This window comes from Theropithecus gelada, chromosome 19 (assembly GCF_003255815.1).
Source record: "Theropithecus gelada isolate Dixy chromosome 19, Tgel_1.0, whole genome shotgun sequence".
In the NCBI taxonomy this organism is placed as follows: domain Eukaryota; kingdom Metazoa; phylum Chordata; class Mammalia; order Primates; family Cercopithecidae; genus Theropithecus; species Theropithecus gelada.
In genome coordinates, this window is record NC_037687.1 from 13,134,201 (window position 1) to 13,143,194 (window position 8,994).

General features: G+C 41.7%; 1 long non-coding RNA gene across 1 annotated transcript; it reads right to left on the reverse strand.

Annotated features, from left to right (window-relative positions):
• Positions 1–6,540: 6,540 nt before the first annotated feature.
• On the reverse strand, positions 6,541–7,822 carry LOC112612430. The gene is made up of 2 exons (XR_003116861.1): positions 7,732–7,822; positions 6,541–7,068 (listed from the first exon to the last, which is right to left on the reverse strand). It is a non-coding gene; the product is annotated as an uncharacterized LOC112612430 (long non-coding RNA).
• Between the last annotated feature and the right edge of the window lie 1,172 nt (positions 7,823–8,994).

Below are 8,994 nucleotides of genomic sequence, written 5' to 3' on the forward strand. Positions count from 1 at the left end.
TATCACCTAGCAAACGGGAATGGATGGGCAAGAAATCATCACAGCCCCCTCAAATGACTACAGTAGGTAGTTCCCAGACCCCCCACTAATACAAATTACTAATGTTGACCAGGTAGAGAGATTTAGAATGTTATTAGCATTGCGGACAGAAGCAGTTTAACAGCAGGCAGCCAGAAACCAGCCCCAACCATTGGTTCTAATCTTTAACACCTCTACCAGCTGGAGGTTTAATTTATCAATCAGCAGCAGCATTACCATACCGGCTTTGAGAATGTTATTCAATTGAACAGGGCTAGCATCTTTGAAATAAATGCCCCAAATAAATAACGGCAAATCGCATTCATCTGACTGCTAAAACAATTATCAGCAAATCTAGTCACGTTGAGTTGCAAAAATGGATCGGCCAAAAGACATTTGGTCTCTGCCTTCTGGTCCGGATACCCGTGGGGAATGAGTATCAAGATCTTTGGGAGGTGGAGGATAAAAATGACAAAGCCAAATTTGATCATCCAGACGTCTGCAGGTCATGATGTAGGCACCCAAGAGTGAATTCAGAGATGGAATGTGGCTGTCACTTTGGGCATGACATTGCACAGTAGCATGTGCCCTGCAAGCTTCCAAAAGCGAATGAGGCAAAGACTAATTCTGGACACAGACCTGGGTTCAAATCCTAGCTCTCGAAATTCTTAGTAGTGTGCATTTGGAAAGGCGCTTCCCCTCTCTCAACTTCAGCTTCCTCAATAACATGAAGACAAGACTCCTTACCCTACAGGTTCCTGTAGGGATGAATTAAGATCAAGCAGAGGCCAGGTGTGGTGGCTCATGACCATAATCCCGGCACTTTGGGAGGCTGAGGTGGGTGCATCGCTTGAGCCTAGGAGTTTGAGACCAGCCTGGGCAGCATGGTGAAACCTTATATCTACTAAAAAATACAAAAATTATCCAGGCATGGTAGCACATGCCTGTAGTCCCAGCTACTCAGCTACTCAGGAGGCTGAGGTGGGAGGATCACCTGAGCCTGGAAGGTTGAGGCTGCAGTGAGCTGTGATCATGTCACTGCATTCTAGCCTAGGTGATGGGGTGAGACCCTGTCTCAAAAAGAAAATAAACAAATAAAAATCAAGCAGATAAGCCCTCAGCATAATGACTAGCATACATATTATTATTATTATTATTTCTTTATTTTTTTTTTTGAGACGGAGTCTTGCTCTGTCGCCCAGGCTAGAGTGCAGTGGCGGGATCCCGGCTCACTGCAAGCTCCGCCTCCCGGGTTCATGCCATTCCCTGCCTCAGCCTTCTGAGTAGCTGGGACTACAGGCGCCCGCCACCTCGCCCAGCTAATTTTTTTTGTATTTTTAGTAGAGACGGGGTTTCACCGTGTTAGCCAGGATGGTCTCAATCTCCTGAACTCATGATCCACCCGCCTCAGCCTCCCAAAGTGCTGGGATTACAGGCGTGAGCCACCGCGCCCGGCCTGCATACATATTATATAAGCAGTCAAGAATTAGTGGTAAGTAGATTTTTTAAAAATCACCAGAGTCAATCTTCCAGACCTGAAATCTGTGAATATCACTGACCAAGGCTGATTAAATATTACATTATTTCTCATTTCTTAAATAAACATTTTATTTTGGCATAATTTTAGATTTACAGAAAGTTTGAAAACATAGTGCCAGAGAGTTATCATTATACCCTTCACCCAGCTTCCTCTGATATTAACTTTTTTTTTTTTTTTGAGACAGGCTCTCACTCTGTTGTAGAGGCTGGAGTGCAGTGGCACAATCACGGCTCACTGCAGTCTTGACCTTCTGGGTTCAAGCGATCTTCCCACTTCAGCCTCCTGAGTAGCTGAGTAGCTGAGACTACAGGCATGTGCTACCATGCCCCAATAATTTTTGTATTTTTAGTGGATATGGGGTTTCACTATATTGCCCAGGCTGGTCTAGAACTTCTGGGCTCAAGCAATGCACCCACCTCGCCCTCCCAAAGTGCCGGGATTATGGTCATGAACCATCATACCTGGCCTCTGCTTGATCTTAATTCATGCCTACAGCAATCTGTAGGGTAAGAAGGCTTGTCTTCATCCCTAGTAGCTGAGACCACAGGCACAAAACACCACATCAAACTAATTTTTAAATTTTTTGTAGAGACAGGGTCTCACTCTGTTGTCCAGGCTGGTCTCAAACTCCTGGGCTCAAGCAGTCGTTCCACCTTGGCCTCCCAAAGTGTTGGGATTACAGGTGGGAGCCACTGTGCCCAGCCTCATTCTGTCTCCTGAGTCTCCTCTGATCTGTTTCTTTGTTCCTCACAACCTTAATAATGTTTAGGAGCACTGATCAAGTACTTTGTAGAACGTCCCTCACCTTGGGTTTGTCCGTTTTCACGGTTAGACTGGAATAATGGATTTGAGAGAAGACCATTGCACAGGGGTGCAATGCCATTCTCTTTGCTTCAGATCAGGGTATACGCTAGTTACATGACTTATCATTAGTGATGTTAACTTCGATCCCTTGGTTAAGGTGGTGTCTGCCAGGTTTCTCCACCATCAAGCTACTATTTTTCCCATTCCCTACTCTACCCTCTGGAACAGTCACTAAGACCTACCCACATGAAGTTGAGGAAGAGGGATAAGTACCCCCTTCTGGATTGGGGAGTATCTATAAGTATTCTTTAGAATTCTTTCATAAGGAGGCCGGGCACAGTAGCTCATGCCTGTAATTCCAGAACTTTGGGAGGCTGAAGCGGGCGGATCACTTGAGCTGAGGAGTTCGAGACCAGCCAGAGCAACATAGTAAAACCCCATCTCTACAAAAAATAACAAAAATGAGCCGGGCATGGTGGCACTCGCCTGTAGTCCCAGCTACTCTGGAGGCTGAGATAGGAGGATTCCTTGAGCCCGGGAGTTCAAGGCTGTAGTGGGCTATGATCTTGCCACTGTACTCCAGCCTCAGTGACAGAATAAGACCTTATTTCTCAAAAAGAAAAAAAAAGTTATATATGTAGGCAATTTGGCAACTACCATAAAAATATACAGGAACTATCAGGGGATAATGAAATTCACAGGTGAAAGTTTGGGGGATAACAGATCATTTACATAGTGTCAGAGTATCTTCCCAAAGACAATTGTTAATTTTTTGGTTTTTTTTTTTTTTTTTTTTTTTGCTATTTATTTATTTTTTCATTATACTTTAAGTTCTAGGGTACATGTGCACAATGTGCAGGTTTGTTACATATGTATACATGAGCCATGTTGGTGTGCTGCACCCATTAACTGGTCATTTACATTAGGTATATCTCCTAATGCTATCCGCCCCCTTCCCCACAATAGGACCTGGTGTGTGATGTTCCCCTTCCTGTGTCCAAGTGATCTCATTGTTCAGTTCCCACCTATGAGTGAGAACATGCGGTATTTGGTTTTCTGTTCTTGTGGTAGTTTGCTGAGAATGATGGTTTCCAGCTGCATCCATGTCCCTACAAAGGACACGAACTCATCTTTTTTATGGCTGCATAGTATTCCATGGTGTATATGTGCCACATTTTCTTAATCCAGTCTGTCACTGATGGACTTTTGGGTTGATTCCAAGTCTTTGCTATTGTGAATAGTGCCACAATAAACATACATGTGCATGTGTCTTTATAGCAGCATGACTTATAATCCTTTGGGTATATCCCCAGTAATGGGATGGCTGGGTTGAATGGTATTTCCAATTCGAGACAATTGTCAGTTTTAATGGTCAAAACAGTAACTTGATAGCGGAGGACCCTGGCAGACAAGCAAGTGACCGGCAAATCACGTGCCTCCTAGAATGACGTATCAAGAAGGCTGCAATGTCGCTTCTAGGAACTTCTGCCAAAAATGCGTGATTTGAATAACTGGTAAACAACCATGTTCAGATTAAGGGGCACTTTATAAAATAAGTATTCTTTGGAAGTGTTAATGTCACGAAGCTCAAATAAAGACAGAACAACTTGTTCAGATTAAAGGAAATGTGACTGACCAAATTCAACAAGTGAGCCAGGACCTCCTTTTGCTACAAAGAATGCTATTGGAACAATTGGTGACATCTGAATAAGATCTGTGGATTACATAATAACAGTGTGTCCATGCTAATTTCCTAATTTTGATCATTGTGCTGTGCTTATGTAAGAGAATGCCCTGTTTTGGGAAACACACTGAATTAGATAGCGTTAAAGGGCCATCATATCTACAAATTACTCTCAGTGGTCAACGGTTGGGGTGGAGAGAGAGAGAGAGAGCGAGAGAAAGGATAGAGTGTAAGTGGTAAAATGTTAGCATTTGAGAAACCTGGATGAGTGATACAGGCGACTTCTTTGTACCAGTCTTATAACTTTTTGGTAAATCTGAAATTTCAACAAAATAAAAAGTTAAAATAAATGAGCGGCTACAAACATTGCAGAGGCGCAAGGTTCATTCATTCTCCTGACTGTATGGAACATCTGCCATGTGCCCAGTAATTTTGCAAACACAGAACAAGGCAGACAGAATTTCCCGTGGTCGTGGAGTTGAATTGAGATGAGGAATAAATAGAGTAAATAATAAGGAAAATACATAGTATGTCAGATGGGGCTAAGTGCTAAGGAGAAAACCAAAGCAGGAAAGGGAATAGAGGGTGCTGCCATTGGGATTTAGAGTCAAATGCGTCTCTGAAACAGCTTTTGTTATGCAAAATAGCAGTCCCCTGCCTCCCTCCATGCTTCATATCCTCCTCCTGAAAGATACCCACTATCATCCCTTTTTGCTGATTTTTTTTTTTCTTTTTTGAGACAGAGTCTTGCTCTGTCACCCAGGCTGCAGTGCAGTGGCACGATCTCGGCTCACTGCAACCTCCGCTTTCCAGGTTCAAGTGATTCTCCTGCCTCAGCCTCCCGAGTAGCTGAGATTATAGGCACCCACCACCACACCCGGCTAATTTTTTATATTTTTGGTAGAGATGGGGTTTCGCCATGTTGGCCAGACTGGTCTCAAATTCCTGACCTCAAGTGATCTGCCCTCCTTGGCCTCCCAAAGTGCTGGGGTTACAGGCATGAGCCACTGCACCTGGCCATCTTTTGGCTGATTTAAAAAATCATTATGGATATATAATAGTTATGCCTATCTATGGGGTATATGTGACATTTTGATACAAGCATACAACGTGTAATGACCAAATATGGGTGACTGGGATATCTACCACCTCAAGCATTTACCATTTCTTGGCCGTAACTAAAAAGTCAAAAAATAACAAATGCTGATGAGCTTGCGGAGAAAAAGGAATGCTTATACACTGTTGTTGGGAGTGTAAATTAGTTCAACCATTGTGGAAGACAGTGTGGTGATTCCTCCCTCAAAGACCTAAAAACAAAAATACCATCACACTCAGCAATCCCATTACTGGGTATATACCCAAAGGAATATAAATTGTTCTACTACAAAGACACATGCACGCATATTCATTGCAGCACTGTTCACAATAGCAATGACATGGAATCAACCAAAATGCCCATCAATGGTAGACTGAATAATAATCTGTACAACAAATCCTATGACACAAGGTAACCTATGTAACAATCTTACACATATACCCCCTGAACTTAAAAGTATTTTTTAAGAAAGGATTTACCATTTCTTTGTGATGGGAACATAAATTATTGTTAACTGTAGTCACCCTATTGTGCTACCAAGCACTAGATTTTATTCTTTCTATCTAACTCTATTTTTGTACCCATTAATCATTTCCTCTTTATTCCACCCTCCCCACTACCCTTCCCATCTTTTGGTAACTATCGCTCTACTCTCTACCTCTGTGAGTTTTGTTTTTTTGTTTTGTTTTGTTTAGCTCCCACATATGAACGGGAGCATGCGATATTTGTCTTTCTGTGCCTGGTTCCCTTTAGCTGATTATTTTGCTATTTACTACCCTATTATTCATATTGGGTTTTTGTTTGTTTGTTTGTTTCGGAGATGAAGGTCTCACTCTGTTACCCAGGCTGGGGTGCAGTGGTACAATGTCAGCTCACTGCAGCCTCAAACTCCTGGGCTCAAGTAATCCTCCCACCTCATCTTCCTGAGTAGCTAGGACTACTGATGCACACCTCCACACCTGGCTAAATATATATCTATTTTGTAGAGATAGTGTCTTGCTGTGTTGCCCAGGCTGGTCTCGAACTCCTAGCCTCAAGCGATCCTCCTACCTCAGCCTCCCAAAGCACTGGGATTACAAGTATGAGCCACCACACCAAGCGCTATATCGTTCATTCACTTACTTCTTTCTACTTCAAAAATTTTCAGTTTTAGGTATTATTTATTTGTTCCGACATTATTATTTTATTCAACTAATATTTCTCAAACTGACCACGTACTATGTGTAGCACACTAGGTCAGCCACTACAGATAATATAGAGAAGCATTAACTATCAAAGAGCTTATAGTTAGGTTGGGAAAACAAGATGTACACTTGTGAATATTTAATTAGTATTCAGAAATAGCCAACAGCAATACCCAAGGATATTATAATGAAAGCAACAAAGAAGTATCCTGTATGGGTGTTGTAGCACTTTATAGGTATTAGCTATAGAAAAGGAGGATTTTGCTAATTTCTCCCTCCATCCCCCTACATATGGAACCTTCCAAGACCTGTGCATTTGCCCAATATTGTTCTTTCACAAAGTCAGGAAGATTCGGTATTTATATTGTCATGTACAAGGCAAGTTACAGTTATGGCATGAACAAACTATAACTACTTTTTCTTTACAACATATTGTTTCCCTTGGGACTCATCATTTTTTAAATTATTCTTAGCTTGGTACTTATTGCAAATTTGACCCCCAAATCTTTAACAGCTATTCAGTTCATTTTATCATCCAGAAGCAGTCTTTCCTGAAGACTTGTCACATGGTCTAATCATGACTTTCCCTGGCATACAGCTTTCATCCTGGGCTCTCTCTTTATCATCATCCAGGAGATTCCCTTTGCTTCTCATTGTTGGATTTCTTAAGTCCAGTGTTCTATGTTTCCCTCTTTCTTGGTTTACTCCCTTGTTTGGATGAAGCACATCCTCTAGTAGCTTCCTGAGAAAGGATGCATGACAAGTTTTCCAGTTACCTTATTGCTGCATAAAAAGCAGCCCAAACTTAGTAGCATAAAACAGCAACATTCATTTATATTATTACATTTTGTGATTTGGGTGGTCAACTGGGATCGTCTGGGTGGTTTTCACTTGGGGTCTTTCATGCAAATACAGTCAGATGGTGAGAGGGACTAGAGTCATCTCCAAGGCTTCCTCAGTCACAGGGCTGGCACTTAGGCTGGAAAGACTCAAACAACTGAGGCTTCTCAAGCATCTCTCTCCATCTCTATGTGGTATCTCCACATGGTGTCTCCAGTATGGCAACTTCAGGGTAGCTGAACTTCTCTTATGCCAGCTCAGGACTCCAAAGGCACATGTCTCAAGGGAGAGAGCCAGGCAGAAGCTGCATCTCCTTTTATGACCTAACCTTGGAAGTCACAAAGCATCACTCCCTCCCTACTCTATTAGTTGAATCAGTCACAAAGATTCACCCAGGTTCAAGGGGAGAGAATATAGATTCCAATCCTTTATGGGGAAGTGGTAAAATTCTAAGCAAATGTAAAATGGGAGCCATGGTGTAGCCATTTTTGAACAGTCTAATCAGTCTCAGGAAGTAAATATTGGAGCCTTCTATGTATGAAATGCCATTGTTTTAGCTTTATACCTCATTGGTAGTTTGGCTGGGTATAGAATTCTGGTTTGGAGATCATTTTACTTCAAAAATGTGAAGTATTGCTCCAATGTATTCTAATTCCAGCATTGCCGTTGGGAAGCTTGAAGCATTCTTACTCCTAATTTCTTGTATAAGACCTCGTTTTTTTTCCTCTAGTAGCTTTTAGAATCTTTTTCCATTGTGTTCCAAAATTTTCTTATGATGTAAGTTTAGGTCTATTTTCAGTCATTATACTGGGCACTTAGTATGATTCTTACCCCCCTCCCCTTTTTTTAGAGACAAGGTCTTGCTTTGTCACATAGGCTGGAGTGCAGTGATGTGATCCTAGCTCATTACAGCCTCGCACTCCTGGGCTCAAAGCAATCCTCCTACCTCAGCCTCCTGAGGACTATAGGAGTGTGCCACCACACCCAGCTAAGATTCCCACCCTTTTTTCTTGATTCTCTTTTAAACTTATTATTCAGATGTTGGACTTTCTGGACTGATTCTCTTCTTATCTGTTCCCTTCCTTCTATTTTGTATTTCCATTATGTCTTAATCTTCTTTTTGAGAGATTTCTCTAATTTTATCTTTCCACCTTTTATTCAGTTTTTATTTATGCTTTTATATTTTTTAATTTCAAGAGCCTTTTGGTATCGCTATAATTGTTCTCTGAGTGTTCCTTTTCCATAGCATTCTGCCAACAGCCACGTGTTTAAGCTTGAAAGCACATCTTTCCCCAGTTAAGCCTTAAGATGAGAATGAAGCCCCAATTGATACCTTGATTGCAGCCTCATGAGAGACTCTGAAACCGCTGCACCTGATTCCTGACTCACATAAGTTGTGAAATAAATGTTGTTTAAAGCAGCCAAGGCTTTGGTAAATTGTTACACAACAATAGATAAATAATACATTAAGTCTCCACGTTTCTTATCGTCTCTTCCTGAAATAAAATAGCCAATTTTTCTCCTTTCTGGATCTTAAAAAGACTTATTCTCTGAGACAGGCATTAGAGCTGTTCACCAAATATTTCCAGTTCTCCATATACAGGCATGTGTAAGATGTAAGATGTAAGACCACCCCCGTGGTCTGCTGGGGTCATGTGACTAATTCTGACCAATGAGTTCTCAGTGGAAATGAAACGTGTCACTCCCAGGTTGAAGCATTTAATAACCAATGCAAATCTCTCTAATGTTGCAGTGTCCAAACCGGTAGCCACATGTGGCTTTCAAAATTAAACAACATTTAAAATCCTGTTGCTCAGTCTTACAAGCC